At 40.7% G+C, this 17,251-nt stretch overlaps 1 pseudogene; it reads right to left on the bottom strand.

Annotated features, from left to right (window-relative positions):
* Window positions 1–420: 420 nt before the first annotated feature.
* The window catches only part of LOC123939200, a 39,722-nt pseudogene continuing 22,891 nt past the window's right edge, over window positions 421–17,251 (bottom strand).

The raw sequence follows: 17,251 nt of genomic DNA, 5'->3' as shown, positions 1-17,251 counted from the left end.
CAGAGTTCCAGGACTCTGGAAGAAAATATGAAGTCAGGATGGCTAAGATCAAGCAGCGCTAACATCTTATTTTATGGCTTAGGCAGGACTTAACTAACATTCTGCTTTATACCTTTGCAGAAATGACTTTAGCAAAACACCCTAAAATAAGGCAATTAACCACAAGACATTTGTCCCTATCACTGGTAAGGGGCATTTAAGACATAAGCACCCAGATGTCTGCAAAAATGACCATAAACACATTGACATTAACCTAACAGGGGACAGATACGTGACCAAAGCCCAGATTGGCAGGACTCAACAAGCCCTGATGGCTTAAGATAGTTTTGCAAAAGAGCTCATAAAACTGCCTAAAGTTAGAAACTCCAGGGGCAACCCCCTCAGGGCCCCCCGCCCTCTCTGGAAGGTTGAAACTCTTGCTCAGTCAACATTGCTTTGCTGTCCATCACTCTTTATCTGGTCTACCTGTTCATTCTCAGAAGCTACGGGACCAAGAACTGTGGGCAACAATGGCAAAGAATTCCTGCAGCAGAAGGATCTTGTGTGTTGTGTTCTGGGAACTCGCAGCTGCCCAGAAGGGAGGTTGGACACACAGGGAGGATGGTCTTCAGCAATGGGGGTGGATGAGAGGGGCCTCTGCAGCATCCATTCATCCCACAAGTACTCCGGGAACAGCACCTTGGTGTGCTTGTGGTAGAGAAGGTACCTGTTCAGATGGCTCTCGTCATGCCACACGGCCTCGATCCCATTGGCCTGATTGACCACCATCGTCTGGTAACAGGCCGAGGTCAGCTGGAGAACCTTGGGCACTGACCCCCCCCCCCAAAGAAGCCTCCTGCATAGTAGAAGTCACCCTCGTCTCTGGGAATGTAGGCCTGGGACTGCAGCTGGCGCTCGTTGGTGAAGGACTCGCAGGCCACCCTGAAGAAGCCGGGGTGCAGGGTGCCAAAGACGGGGGACAAGATTTCCATGCCATGTGGTCGCTGAACTTCATATCCACGTCAATGCACACCAGGTAGTCCACCTCGCGGAGGAAGCGCTGCTACGAGAAGCTGCTTATCCTTTCCATGCGGTGCATGGACAGCCAGCATGCAGTTTCAGACCTCGAGGACCACCAGCTACCTCCCTTATGCGAGGGGCATGCTGGGCACATCAGTTGGCTGGTCGGTAAAGATGTAGTAGGTGACCCTGTGTCCTACCATGAAGTGCCTCTCCACCATCTGCAGGAACAGCTCCAGGAAGACCACGTATCTAAGATCAACAATAGCACCACAGAAAGAGATGGTGTGTGTTACACAGACTCAAACAGCTGCTGAAGAACAGACGAGCGAGAGCAGCTTATGATACCAGAGCCGCACCTCAAGGACACCCTGCTCAGTGAAATCAGCCCATGGCGCCAGTCAGGCGCTGCCTGATTGCACTTGCACAGGCATCTATAATGGGCAGATTCATAGAAACAGACAGCAGAATGTGGGTGCCAGAGCCTGGGAGAGGGGACATGGGGAGCGAGTGTGTAATGGGCACAGAACTTCAGTTTTCCAAGAGGAAAATGCTTGTGAAGGTGGGTGGCCCCACAGCCCCATGAATCCTGTATCAGCTGTAGAGTAAGAGGAAGTATTCAGGTCCCTTCCTATTGAGCATGTAGTCTCAACCATAAGGTATTTTCTTAATCCACGAGTTTGGCAAAAATTCAAAGGATGGGTAACATCTAATGAACAGTCTCTCCCAACTCATGACCCACCAATGGCTTCTTCTCCTTAAAAAAGAAAATGCGAATCAAGATCCTACAGTGGTCTACCAGACCATACAATATATGCCTCTGACCTCGGCTCCTTCCCCACTCGCCTCCCTCTTGTTATCAGGGAAGGCGTCTCTTTGATGCTCCTGATACATGGCAGGCATGCTTCTCTGAGCCTGAACACTTCCTGTTCCCTAGGACTGTCCTGCAGTGCTCACCCCTATAGAACCTTCCACCCTTTGACTGGTTCCCAGAACCATCTGTGCCCCATAGCTCCTCCTGCTGGCAACAGTACAGGTGTAAGCCAATGGAAAAACGCAGCTAGCTGTGCACTTGACCTGTGCATTTTTCTGGTTAAAATCAGAACTCAATAAAAAGGAGCAAATAAATCCTGTGCAATGTGAAAACAAATCCCTCTCCATCCCCTGACCCAGCCTTACCTGTTTTAGAGTTCAAATGACCATGGAACATATTTTGTGTTTGTGTTTTACTTGTTCTTCTGTCTTTTCCCACTAGACTACAGCTCTGTGAAAACAGGGTCTTCACCTGTTTGTGTAACTGCCTTATCCCTAGAGTCCACACACAGTAAGCTGTTCAGGAAAGACAATAGTAACAGATGAGAAAGTGACTACTTTGGTGTGTGGTTGAGGGCAAGGGAAGGCAGGCACTCTCATATGCCACTAATGAAAATACCAATTTTTATAATCCTTTCAGAGGGCATATGAGAAATTATATCAATACTATGAAGATTTATTTGTTTTTCTTTCTTTATTTATTTCTTTTCAGCTTAACGGTATTGTTTTTTTTTTTTAATTTGTTTATTGTCAGCGTAACAGTATTCATTGTTTTTGCACCACACCCAGTGCTCCATGCAGTACATGTCCTCCCTATTACCCACCACCTCGTTCCTCAACGTCCCAACCCTCCACCCCTTAAAAACCCTTTGGTTGTTTTTCATTGTCCATAGTCTCTCATGGTTCATCTCCCCTTCCAGTTTAACTCAACTCCCTTCTCCTCTCCATCTCCCCATATCCATGTTCTTTGTTATGCTCCTCAAATAAGTGAGACCATTAGATACTTGACTATCTGCTTGACTTATTTCACTTAGCATAATCGCTTTCAGTCCTGTCCATGTTGCTACAAAAGTTGGGAATTTATCCTTTCTGATGGAGGCATAATATTCCATTGGGTATATGTACCACATCTTCCTTATCCATTCATCCATTGAAGGGCATCTGGGTTCTTTCCACAGTTTGGCGACTGTAGCCATTGCTGCAATAAACATTGGGGTACAGATGGCTCTTCTTTTCACTAGATCTGTATCCTTGGGGTAAATACCCAGCAATGCAATTGCAGGGTCATAGGGAAGCTTTATTCTTATCTACTTGAGGAATCTCCACACTGTTCTCCAAAGTGGCTGCACTAACTTGCATTCCCACCAACAGTGTAAGAGGGTTCCCCTTTCTCCACATCCTCTCCAACACACGTTGTTTCCTGTCTTGCTAATTTTGGCCATTCTAACTGGTGCCAGGTGGTAGTTCAAAGTGGTTTTAATTTGAAACTCCCTGATGGCTAATGATGATGACTATTTTTTCATGTGTCTGATAGCCATTTGTATGTCTTCGTTGGGGAAGTGTCTGTTCATATCTTCTGCCCATTTTTTGATATGATTATCTGTTTTGTGTGTGTTGAGTTTGAGATGTTCTTTATAGATCCTGTATATCAACCTTTTGTCTGTGCTGTCATTTGCAAATATCTTCTCCCATTCCGTGTGTTGCCTCTTTGTTTTGTTGACTGTTTCCTTTGCTGTGCAGAAGCTTTTGATCTTGATGAAGTCCCAAAAGTTCATTTTCGCTTTTGTTTCCTTCGAGTTTGGAGACATATCTTGAAAGAAGTTGCTGTGGCTGATATCGAAGAGGTTACTGCCTATGCTCTCCTCTAGGATTCTGATGGATTCCTGTCTCACATTGAGGACTTTTATCCATTTCGAGTTTATCTTTGTGTACAGGGTAAGAGAATGGTCGAGTTTCATTTTTCTACATATCGCTGTGCAGTTGTCCCATTTATTGAAGAGACTGTCTTTTTTCCATTGAATGTTTTTTCCTGTTTTGTCAAAGATTATTTCACCATAGAGTTGATGGTCCATATCTGGGCTCTCCACTCTGTTCTACTGTTCTATGTGTCTGTTTTTATGCCAGTACCACGCTGACTTGGTGATCATAGCTTTGTAGTCAAGCTTGAAATCGGGTAACGTGATGCCGCCAGTTTTGTTTTTGTTTTTCAACATTTCCTTAGCAATTCGGGGTCTCTTCTGATTCCGTACAAATTTTAGGATTATTTGCTCCAGCTCTTTGAAAAATACCGGTGGAATTTTGATCGGAATGGCATTAAAAGTATAGATTGCTCTAGGCAGTGTAGACATTTTAACAATGTTTATTCTTCCAATCCAAGAGCATGGAACAGTCTTCCATCTTTTTGTGTCTTCTTCAATTTCTTTCAGGAGTGTTCTGTAGTTCCTCACGTACAGGTCTTTACCTCTTTGGTTAGGTTTATTCCCAGGTATTTCATGGTTCTTGGTGTTATAGTAAATGGAATCGATTCTCTAATTTACATTTCTGTATGTTCATTGTTAGTGTACAAGAAAGCCACTGATTTCTGTCCATTGACTTTGTATCCTGCCACGTTACTGAATTTCTGTATGAGTTCTAGTAGTTTGGGGGTGGAGTCTTTGGGGATTTCTATATAAAGAATCATGTCATCTGCGAAGAGAGAGATTTTGACTTTTTCCTTGCCAATTTGGATACATTTTATTTCTCTTTGTTGTCTGATTGCCATTGCTAGGACTTCTAATACTATGTTGAACAAGAGTGCTGAGAGTGGGCATCCTTGTCGTGTTCCTGATCTCAACGGGAAGGCTGCAAGCTTTTTCCCATTGAGGATGATATTTGCTGTGTGTCTTTCATAGATAGATTTGATGAAGTTCAGGAATGTTCCCTCTATCCCTATACTTTGAAGCATTTTCATCAGGAAAGGATGCTGGATTTTGACAAATGCTTTTTCTGCATCAATTGAGAGGACCTGTGGTTCTTCTCTCTTCTACTATTGATTTGATCTATCACATTGATCGATTTGCAAATGTTGAACCAACCTTGTAACCCAGGGATGAATCCCACCTGGTCATGGTGGATAATCTTTTTAATGTGCTGCTGGATCCTGTTTGCTAGGATCTTGTTGAGAATCTTTGCATCCATATTCATCAGTGATATTGGTCAGAAATTCTCCTTTTTGGTAGGGTCTTAGCCTGGTTTGGGGATCAGCGTAATGCTGGCTTTATAAAGAGAGTCTGGAAGTTTTCCTTCTGCTTCAATTTTTTGGAACAGCTTCAGGAGAATTGGTGTTATTTCTTCTTTGAAAGTTTGGTAGAATTCCCCCGGGATTCCGTCAGGTCCTGGGCTCTTGTTTTTTGGGAGGTCTTTTCACTGCTTCAATCTCATTACTAGATATCAGCCTATTCAGGTTGTAAATTTCTTCCTGGTTCAATTTTGGGAGTTTATAGTTTTCCAGGAATGCATCCATTTCATCTAGTTGCTTAGGTTATTGGCATAAAATTGTTGGTAATAATTTCTGGTGATTGTTTCTATTTCCTTGGTGTTAGTTGTGATCTCTCCCTTTTCATTCATAATTTTATTAATTTGGGCTTTCTCTCTTTTCTTTTGGATTAGTGTGGCCAATGGTTTATCGATCTTATTGATTCTTTCAAAAAAACAGGTTCTAGTTTCATTGATATGTTCTACTGTATCTCTGGTTTCTACCTCAGCGATATCTGCTCTAATCTTGATTATTTCCCTTCTTGCATGTGGAGTTGGTTTGATTTGTTGTTGATTCTCCAGTTCTTTAAGGTGTAGAGACAATGGGTGTATTCTGGATATTTCAATTTTTTGAGGGAGGCTTGGATAGCTATGTATTTCCACCTTAGAACTGCCTTTGCTGTATCTCATAGATTTTGGACCGAAGTGTCTTCATTCTCATTGGTTTCCATGAATTGTTTAAGTTCATCTTTGATCCCGTGGTTGATCCAAGCATTCTTAAGCAGGGGTGGTCTTTAGCTTCCAGGTGTTTGAGTTTCTTCTGAACTTTTCCTTGTGATTGAGTTCCAGTTTCAAAGCATTGTGATCTGAGAATATTCAGGGAATAATGTCAGTCCTTTGGTATCGGTTGAGTCCTGCTTTGTGACCCAATATTTGGTCTATTCTGGAGACGGTTCCATGTGCACTTAAGAAGAATGAGTATTCTGTTGTTTTAGGGTGGAATGTTCTGTATATGTCTATGAGGTCCATCTGGTCCAATGTTTCATTCAATGCTCTTATTTCTTTATGAATTTTCTGCTTCAATGATCTGTCTATTACTGAGAGAGGCATATTAAGATCTCCTACTCTCAATGTATTCATATCAATGTGATTCTTAATCTTGATTAATAGTTTTCTTATGTAATTGCCTGCTCCCCTATTGGGGGCAGAGATATTTACAATTGTTAAATCATCTTGGTGGATAGTCCCTTTAAGAATTATGTAGTGTCCTTCTGTATCTCTGACTATACTCTTTAGTTTATAATCTAATTTATCTGATATGAGAATCGCTACCCCGGCCTTCTTTTGAGGACCATTGGCATGAAAGATTCTTCTCCATCCCTTCTCTTTCAGTCTGAGAATGTGGATGGGTCCTGTTGTTTTTTCCAATCTGTAACCCTGTGTCGTTTATATATATATATATATGTATATATTATATACATATAATTATAAATTATATATAAAAATTATATATATATATATATAATTTTTTTTTATTTGACAGAGAGAAATCACAACTAGGCAAAGAGGCAGGCAGAGAGAGAGGAGGAAGCAGACTCCTTGCCAAGCAGAGCAGGGCTCGATCCCAGGACCCTGGGATCACGACCTGAACCAAAGGCAGACGCTTTAACCCACTGAGCCACCCAGACGCCCCAGCCTCTGTCGTTTTATGGGCGCATTTAGGCCATTCACATTGAGAGTGATTATTGATAGATACGTTTTGATTGACATCATGTTACCTTTGAAGTTTTCTGTCTGTAGATTGTCTCTATATTTCTGTTCAATGATATTCTTCGGATTTTTTCTCATTTATAGGACCGCCCTTAATATTTCCTGCAGTGTCGGCTTGGTGGTTGCATATTCTTCTAAGCCTTGCCGGTCTTGGAAACTCTTTATCTCTCCATCCATTTTGAATGTCAGTCTGGATGGATAGAGTATTCTTGGCTGCATTTTCTTCTCATTTAGTACTCTGAATATATTTTGCCAGCTTTTCCTGGCTTGCCAGGTCTCTGTGGACAGGTATGATGTTATTCTAATGGGCTTTCCTCTGTATGTAAGGAGCTTCTTTGTCTTAGCTGCTTTTAAGAGAGTCTGTCTTGAAACATAATTCCTCATTTTAACTATAAGGTGCCGTGAGGACTTTTGAGAATCTAAAATCTTGGGCAGAAACCACTCTGCCTCTAGTACATGAACGTTGTTTCCATTCGTGAGATGGGGAAATTTTACATATACAACGTCTTCCACTATATCTTCTAGACTTCTTTCTTTTTCCTCCCCTTCACGGATTCCAATAATTCTGACATTGGAACATTTCATGGCATCATTTATTTCCCTGATTCTGTTTTCATGGCTTCTGAGCTATTTGTTCCAGGCTTCTTCCTGATCCTTTCTCTCTATCTGTTTGTTCTCCAGATCATTAATTCTATCTTCTGACTCAGTTATCCTAGCTTTTAGAGAATTTAGATTAGATTGGAACTCATTGAGAGCATTTTGAACATCATCCTTGGTGGCTTTCAGTTCTGCCCTAATATTGTGAACATCATTCCTGGTGGCTTTCATTTCTGCCCTAATCAATTCCATTTGGTCATCCATGGCTTTCTCCAACCTAGCTATTGCCTGGATAATTGTTAGTCTGAATTCCTTTTCTGACATATTGTCTATTTTGATAGCCATTAGCTCTGTTAAAGAAGGTCCATCCTCTGTATTTTTGTTCTGTTGGGTATTCCTCCTCCTAGTTATTTTGGTAAGAGATGGCTGAACAGATGCAGCTGGATGTATTGATTGTGGTGCAGTAGGTGCACCCTGGAACGTTTCTGTGCAATCAGGGTTCCCCATCCAAATGAGAGATAAAAATAAAAGAAAAAGAAATAGAGAAGAAGAAAGAAAAAAAAGGAAAAGAAAAAAAGGAAAAAAGAGAGAGAGATACAGGAAAAAAAGGGAAAATAAAAGAGAAGGCTCAGCCCAAATGGGCCCCCATGGAAGATTTATGAAGTATACAAAAAAAAAAAAAAAAAAAAAAACAGACAAATGAAAAGACTGATAAAAGTATATGACAAGAGAAATATATATATATATATATATTTGTATATATATATATATGATTATATATATATATATATAAACAAAAAATATATATATACAAAAATATATATAAACAAAAAAGGAAGAACCTCAGCAGAAAGAACCCCAAGTATAAGATTAAAATACTATGAGGACAAACACAAATACCCAGAAACACTGGCAGAAGGAAAAGTTGGGAGAGTGGTTATAAATTCTCTCTGTGGGTGAGGATGGATATTTTGATTCTTCCTGGATGTATCTTGATGTTTTTGTTAATGGACTCAACTTTCCTAAGATACAGGGGGATTAAAAATTGGTTTGCCTATAGGGGTAGCATTGATTGTGGAAAGGGGGTTACCTTAAACTTTAACTCTATATGTATATTATAAAATAAAAATAAAAAAAAAAACTAGACTAAACTAAGTTAAAGTTTAAAAAAATTTTAAAAATAGAAAAGCAGCTGCTTTACCAACTGAGCCACCCAGGTGTCTCCTTTTTTATGGGGGGGGGGTCAAGATGGCGGGGAAGTAGGAGGAGGCACCATTTCAACCTGTACCCTAAAGTGAGCTGATTACCTACCAAAGAACTCCGACCACCCATGAAATCAGCCTGAGATCAGAATTATACACGTCTGGATCTCTACAGGAGCAGAAGACGCCAGTGGCAGGTAAAGCAGACTGGGAATGTCCGACTGATATCGGAAGATAAACAAAAGGGGGAGGGAGCCACCAGAGGTGACCGATCAGAAAGTAACACCCCAACACGAGAGTGCTCTGCATCTGGGGACCAGCATTAACTTGGAGTCTGGTTGAAAGCACTCAAAAAACAAACAGCAAAGGATCGCGGGGGGTAATAGCAGGAACCTGGGCAGTTAGGGTCAGGGACCTAAGTCCCCAGACCCAGGACAGCCTCCCCTGGCTCGGAGCCAGAGAGAGTGCTGCGGAGAAATCAGGTCTCCGTCCCTGAGCGGCCAGTGCACCTGAAAGCCAGCGCGCCTGAGAACGAGTGGGGTCTGGCTCCCCTGAGGGGCTGGGAGCCTGGCCAGACGGCAATCCTGAAACGCGCGCGTCCCACACCCTCCCTTGGGATAGGTGCTCATAGGCGCTAGCCTGGAGCCCTGGCATCTGGAAAAACCAGACATTCCCAGCCCGGGACAGCGGGAAAATCTCAGTGTGCAATCTCTGCTCCGAACATCTCTGGCGGTCCGGAGCTGCCTAGACAGCCACCGCTGCCCTGGTTTTGGGTACAACGAGGAGCTCCTGCATCCCCAGGGACAGTGACTCAGAACCGACTCTGCCAGCAGCTTTTGCAAAACAGTCTGAGGCTTCTCTCTGAGAGGGGTGCAGTTTGCTCTCCTCTAAACCTCCAAAAACCATCAAAAGCTGTCAAGGCGAGAGAAAGCAGGTGAAAGAACATAAAAACCCCCAGAGAACAAAAGGCTGAAAAAAACAGTTTCCTGAAAAAAAAAAAAGAGCTCACCCCCTTGAGGGGAGCCGGAGGACCTAACTCAGGGAACATCATTGTCTGAAAACCCACGTGGCAGGCCCCTCCCCCAGAAAACCAACCAGGAAGGAAGAAAAAAAAAAAAAAAGACTACAAGAGAACAATCACCACTACTTCATAAATACAACTTTTATTTTTAACTCTTTACCAATATTCTGGTTCCCTTTTTTTTTATACATACAGATAATTTTTTAACCTATTTACCATCATACCGAGATGTCCAGTACATCAAATTCTTTAATAACCTTCTAACCTGAACTTTTTGATACATACACCCGTGTTTTTCTTTTGTTTTTCTATTTTTTTAATTCTTTTTAAATTTTAACTTAGTTTAGTCTAGTTTATTCTTTTTTAATTTTTATTTTCTACTATACATATAGAGTTAAACTTCACGGTAATCCCCTTTCCCCAATCAATGCTACCACTATAGGCAAACCAGTTTCTAATCCCCCTGTAACTTAGGAAAGTTGAGTCCCTTAACAAAAACATCAAGATACCTTCAGGAAGAATCAAAATAACCTTCCTCACCCACACTGAGAATCTATAACCATTCTCCCAATTTTTCCTTCTGTCAGTGTTTCTGTGAATTTGTGTTTGTCCTGATAATATATAAACCTTATACTTGGGGTTCTTTCTGATGAGGTTCTTCCCTTTTTTTGTTTTTTGCTTATATATACATATTTTTTTCTCTTGTCATATACTTTTATCACTCTTTTTGTCTGTCTGTTTTTGTTTGTATACTCCACAAATCTTAACTTGTGGCCCATTTGGGCTGAGCCTTCTCTTTTATCTTCCCTTTTTTTCCTATCTCTCTCTCTCTTTTTTTTCCTTTTTTCTTTCCCCCCTTTTTTTTCTTTCTTCTTCTCTATTTCTTTTTCTTCTCGTTTTTCTCTCATTTGGGTGGGGAATCCTGATGGCACAGAAGCGTTCCAGGGTGCACATTGACTGCACCACAATCGATAAGTCCAGCTGCATCTGTTTAGTCATCTCTTACCAAAATGACTAGGAGGAGGAATACCCAACAGAAGAAAAATACAGAGGATGGGCCTTCTGCAACAGAGCTAATGGCTATCGACATAGACAATATGTCAGAAAAGGAATTCAGACTAACAATTCTCCAGGCAATAGCTAGGTTGGAGAAAGCCATGGATGACCAAACAGAATTGATTAGGGCAGAACTGAAAGCCACCAGGGATGATGTTCACAATGTTAGGGCAGAACTGAAAGCCACCAGGTATGATGTTCAAAATGCTCTCAATGAGCTCCAATCCAATCTAAATTCTCTAAAAGCTAGGGTAACTGAGACAGAAGATAGAATTAGTGATCTGGAGGACAAACAGATAGAGAGAAAGGATCAGGAGGAAGCCTGGAACAAACAGCTCAGAAGCCACGAAAACAGAATCAGGGAAATAAACGATGCCATGAAACGTTCCAACGTCAGAATTATTGGAATCCCTGAAGGGGAAGAAAAAGAAAGAAGTCTAGAAGATATAGTGGAAGAAGTTGTCTATGAAAATTTTCCCAATCTCACGAATGGAAACAAAGTTCATGTACTAGAGGCAGAAAGATTTCCTCCCAAGATTTTAGATTCTCGAAAGTCCTCACGGCACCTTATCGTTAGAATGGGGAATTTTGTTTCAAGAGAGACCCTCTTAAAAGCAGCTAGGACAAAGAAGCTTCTTACATACAGAGGAAAGCCCATTAGAATAACGTCAGACCTTTCCACAGAGACCTGGCAAGCCAGGAAGGGCTGGCAAAATATATTCAGAGTACTAAATGAGAAGAAGATGCAACCAAGAATACTCTATCCAGCAAGACTGACATTTAAAATGGATGGAGAGATAAAGAGTTTCCAAGACCAGCAAGGCTTAAAAGACTATGCAACCACCAAGCCGACACTGCAGGAAATATTAAGGGGGGTCCTATAAAAGAAAAAAAATCCTAAGAATATCACTGAACAGAAATATAGGAACAATCTACAGACAGAAAGACTTCAAAGGCAACACGATGTCAATAAAAACCTATCTCTCAATAATCACTCTCAATGTGAATGGCCTAAATGCGCCCATAAAATGACACAGGGTTGCAGATTGGATAAAACGACAGGACCCATCCATATGTTGTCTACAAGAGACCCATTTTGAACCTAAGGATAAACCCAGACTGAAAGTGAAGGGATGGAGAAGCATCTTTCATGCCAATGGGCTTCAAAAGAAGGAAGGAGTAGCGATTCTCATATCAGATAAATTAGATTTTAAACTAAAGACTGTAGTCAGAGATACAGAAGGACACTACATAATTCTTAAAGGGACTATCCGCCAAGACGATCTAACAATTGTGAATATCTATGCCCCCAATATGGGAGCACCCAATTACATAAGAAAACTATTAATCAAGATAAAGAGTCATATTGATACGAATACAATAATAGTAGGAGATCTTAATACGCCTCTCTCAGAAATAGACAGATCATCGAAGCAGAAAATTAATAAAGAAATAAGAGCATTGAATGAAACATTGGACCAGATGGACCTCATCGACGTATACAGAACATTCCACCCTAAATCAACAGAATATTCATTCTTCTCAAGTGCACATGGAACCTTCTCCAGAATAGACCACATACTGGGTCACAAAGCAGGACTCAACCGATACCAAAAGACTGACATTATTCCCTGCATATTCTCCGATCACAATGCTTTGAAACTGAGCTCAATCACAAGGAAAAGTTCAGAAGGAACTCAAACACCTGGAAGCTAAAGACCACCTTGCTTAAGAAAGCTTGGATCAACCAGGAGATCAACGACGAACTTAAACAATTCATGGAAACCAATGAGAATGAAGACACCTCAGTCCAAAACCTATGGGATACAGCAAAGGCGGTTCTAAGGGGGAAATACATAGCCATCCAAGCCTCCCTCAAAAACATTGAAAAATCCAGACTACACCAGCTGTCTCTACACCTTAAAGAACTGGAGAATCAACAACAAATCAAACCAACTCCACATGCAAGAAGGGAAATAATCAAGATTAGAGCAGAGATCAATGAGGTAGAAACAAGAGATACAGTAGAACGTATCAATGAAACTAGAAGCTGGTTTTTTGAAAGAATCAATAAGATCGATAAACCATTGGCCACACTAATCCAAAAGAAAAGAGAGAAAGCCCAAATTAATAAAATTATGAATGAAAAGGGAGAGATCACAACTAACACCAAGGAAATAGAAACAATCATCAGAAATTATTACCAACAGTTATATGCCAATAAGCTAAGCAACCTAGATGAAATGGATGCATTCCTGGAAAGCTACAAACTCCCAAAATTGAACCAGGAAGAAATTGACAACTTGAATAGACCGATATCTAGTAATGAGATTGAAGCAGTGATCAAAAACCTCCCAAAAAACAAGAGCCCAGGACCTGACGGATTCCCTGGGGAATTCTACCAAACTTTCAAAGAAGAAATAACACCAATTCTCCTGAAGCTGTTCCAAAAAATTGAAGCAGAAGGAAAACTTCCAGACTCTTTTTATGAAGCCAGCATTACCCTGATCCCCAAACCAGGCAAAGACCCTACCAAAAAGGAGAATTTCAGACCAATATCACTGATGAATATGGATGCAAAGATTCTCAACAAGATCCTAGCAAACAGGATCCAGCAGCACATTCAAAAGATTATCCACCATGACCAGGTGGGATTCATCCCTGGGTTGCAAGGTTGGTTCAACATTCGCAAATCAATCAGTGTGATAGAACACATCAATAAGAGAAGAGAGAAGAACCACATGGTCCTCTCAATTGATGCAGAAAAAACATTTGACAAAATCCAGCATCCGTTCCTGATGAAAACGCTTCAAAGTATAGGGATAGAGGGAACATTCCTGAACTTCATAAAATCTATCTATGAAAGACCCACAGCAAATATCATCTTCAATGGGAAAAAGCTTGCAGCCTTCCCGTTGAGATCAGGAACACGACAAGGATGCCCACTCTCACCACTCTTGTTCAACATAGTATTAGAAGTTCTAGCAACGGCAATCAGACAACAAAGAGAAATAAAAGGTATCCAAATTGGCAAGGAAGAAGTCAAACTCTCTCTCTTCGCAGATGACATGATTCTTTATATGGAAAACCCCAAAGACTCCACCCCCAAACTACTAGAACTCATACAGCAATTCAGTAACGTGGCAGGATACAAAGTCAATGTACAGAAATCAGTGGCTTTCTTATACACCAACAATGAAAATACAGAAAGGGAAATTAGAGAATCGATTCCATTTACTATAGCACCAAGAACCATAAGATACCTGGGCATAAACCTAACCAAAGAAGTAAAGGATCTGTACTTGAGGAACTACAGAACACTCATGAAAGAAATTGAAGAAGACACAAAAAGATGGAAGACTGTTCCATGCTCTTGGATTGGAAGAATAAACATTGTTAAAATGTCTATACTGCCTAGAGCAATCTATACTTTTAATGCCATTCTGATCAAAATTCCACCGATATTTTTCAAAGAGCTGGAGCAAATAATCCTAAAATTTGTATGGAGCCAGAAGAGACCCCGAATTGCTAAGGAAATGTTGAAAAACAAAAACAAAACTGGCGGCATCACGTTATCTGATTTCAAGCTTTACTACAAAGCTGTGATCACCAAGACAGCGTGGTACTGGCATAAAAACAGACACATAGACCAGTGAAACAGAGTGGAGAGCCCACATATAGACCCTCAACTCTATGGTCAAATAATCTTCGACAAAACAGGAAAAAATATTCAATGGAAAAAAGACAGTCTCTTCAATAAATGGTCCTGTGAAAACTGGACAGCAATATGTAGAAGAATGAAACTCGACCATTCTCTTACACCGTTCACAAAGATAAACTCGAAATGGATAAAAGACCTCAACGTGAGACAGGAATCTATCAGAATCCTAGAGGAGAACATAGGCAGTAACCTCTTCGATATCAGCCACAGCAACTTCTTTCAAGATATGTCTCCAAAGGCCAAGGAAACAAAAGCAAAAATGAACTTTTGAGACTTCATCAAGATCAAAAGCTTCTGCACAGCAAGGAAACAGTCAACAAAACAAAGAGGCAACCCACGGAATGGGAGAAGATATTTGCAAATGACAGTACAGACAAAAGGTTCATATCCAGGATCTATAAAGAACTTCTCAAACTCAACACACACAAAACAGATAATCATATCAAAAAATGGGCAGAAGATATGAACAGAGACTTCTCCAATGAAGACATACAAATGGCTATCAGACACATGAAAAAATGTTCATCATCACTAGCCATCAGGGAGATTCAAATTAAAACAACATTGAGATACCACCTAACACCAGTTAGAATGGCCAAAATTAGCAAGACAGGAAACAACGTGTGTTGGAGAGGATGTGGAGAAAGGGGAACCCTCTTACACTGTTGGTGGGAATGCAAGTTAGTGCAGCCACTTTGGAGAACAGTGTGGAGATTCCTGAAGAAATTAAAAATAGAGCTTCCCTATGACCCTGCAATTGCACTGCTGGGTATTTACCCCAAAGATACAGATGTAGTGAAAAGAAGGGCCATTTGTACCCCAATGTTTATTGCAGCAATGGCTACGGTCGCCAAACTGGAAAGAACCAAGATGCCCTTCAACGGATGAATGGATAAGGAAGATGTGGTCCATATACACAATGGAGTATTATGCCTCCATCAGAAAGGACGAATACCCAACATTTGTAGCAACATGGACGGGACTGGAAGAGATTATGCTGAGTGAAATCAGTCAAGCAGAGAGAGTCAAGTATCATATGGTCTCACTTATTTGTGGAGCATAACAAATAACATGGAGGACATGGGGAGATGGAGAGGAGAGGGAGTTGAGGGAAACTGGAAGGGGAGATGAACCATGAGAGACTATGGACTCTGAAAAACAATCAGAGGGTTATGAAGTGGCGGCAGGGGGTGGTGGGGGGGCTGGGAGGATGAGGAACCAGGTGGTGGGTAATAGGGAGGGCACGTACTGCATGGAGCACTGGGTGTGATGCCAAAACAATGAACACTGTTATGCTGTAAATAAACAAATAAAAATAAAAAAAATTTTTTAAAAATAAAAAAAAATAGAAAAGCAAAAGAAAAACACGGGTGTATGTATCAAAAAGTTCAGGTTAGAAATTTATTAAGGAATTTGATGTACTGGGCATCTCAGTGTGATGGTAAATATGTTAAAAATTATTTGTATAGATAAATTAGATTTTAAACTAAAGACTGTAGTCAGAGATACAGAAGGACACTACATAATTCTTAAAGGGATTATCCGCCATGATGATCTAACAATTGTGAATATCTATGACCCCAATATTGGAGCACCCATTTACATAAGAAAACTATTAATCAAGATAAAGAGTCATATTGGTATGAATACAATAATAGTAGGAGATCTTAATATGCCTCTCTCAGAAATAGACAGATCATCGAAGCAGAAAATTAATAAAGAAATAAGAGCATTGAATGAAACATTGGACCAGATGGACCTCATAGACATATACAGAACATTCCACCCTAGAACAACAGAATACTCATTCTTCTCAAGTGCACATGGAACCTTCTCCAGAATAGACCACATACTGGGTCACAAAGCAGGACTCAACCGATACCAAAAGACTGACATTATTCCCTGCATATTCTCAGATCACAATGCTTTGAAACTGGAACTCAATCACAAGGAAAAGTTCAGAAGGAACTCAAACACCTGGAAGCTAAAGACCACCTTGTGTAAGAATGCTTGGATCAACCAGGAGATCAAAGATGAACTTAAACAATTCATGGAAACCAATGAGAATGAAGACGCTTCAGTCCAAAAACTATGGGATACAGCAATGCTGGTTCTAAGGGGGAAATACATAGCCATCCAAGCCTCCCTCAAAAACATTGAAAAATCCAGAATACACCAGCTCTCTCTACACCTTAAAGAACTGGAGAATCAACAACAAATCAAACCAACTCCACATGCAAGAAGGGAAATAATCAAGATTAGAGCAGAAATCAATGAGGTAGAAAGGAGAGATACAGTAGAACGTATCAATGAAACTAGAAGCTGGTTTTTTGAAAGAATCAATCAGGTCAATAAACTACTGTCCACACTAATCCAAAAGAAAAGAGAGAAAGCCCAAATTAATAAAATTATGAATGAGAAGGGAGAGATCACAACTAACACCAAGGAAATAGAAACAATCATCAGAAATTATTACCAACAGTTATATGTCAATAAGCTAAGCAACCTAGATGAAATGGATCCATTCCTGGAAAACTATAAACTCCCAAAATTGAACCAGGAAGAAACTGACAACTTGAATAGACCGATATCTAGTAATGAGATTGAAGCAGTGATCAAAAACCTCCCAAAAAACAAGAGCCCAGGACCTGACGGATTCCCTGGGGAATTCTACCAAACTTTCAAAGAAGAAATAACACCAATTCTCCTGAAGCTGTTCCAAAAAATTGAAGCAGAAGGAAAACTTCCAGACTCTTTTTATGAAGCCAGCATTACCCTGATCCCCAAACCAGGCAAAGACCCTACCAAAAAGGAGAATTTCAGACCAATATCACTGAT

This window comes from Meles meles, chromosome 3, assembly GCF_922984935.1.
Source record: "Meles meles chromosome 3, mMelMel3.1 paternal haplotype, whole genome shotgun sequence".
NCBI classification, from domain to species: domain Eukaryota; kingdom Metazoa; phylum Chordata; class Mammalia; order Carnivora; family Mustelidae; genus Meles; species Meles meles.
The sequence above is the reverse complement of the archived record's forward strand: the minus strand, read 5'-3'. Positions and strand labels throughout refer to the sequence as shown.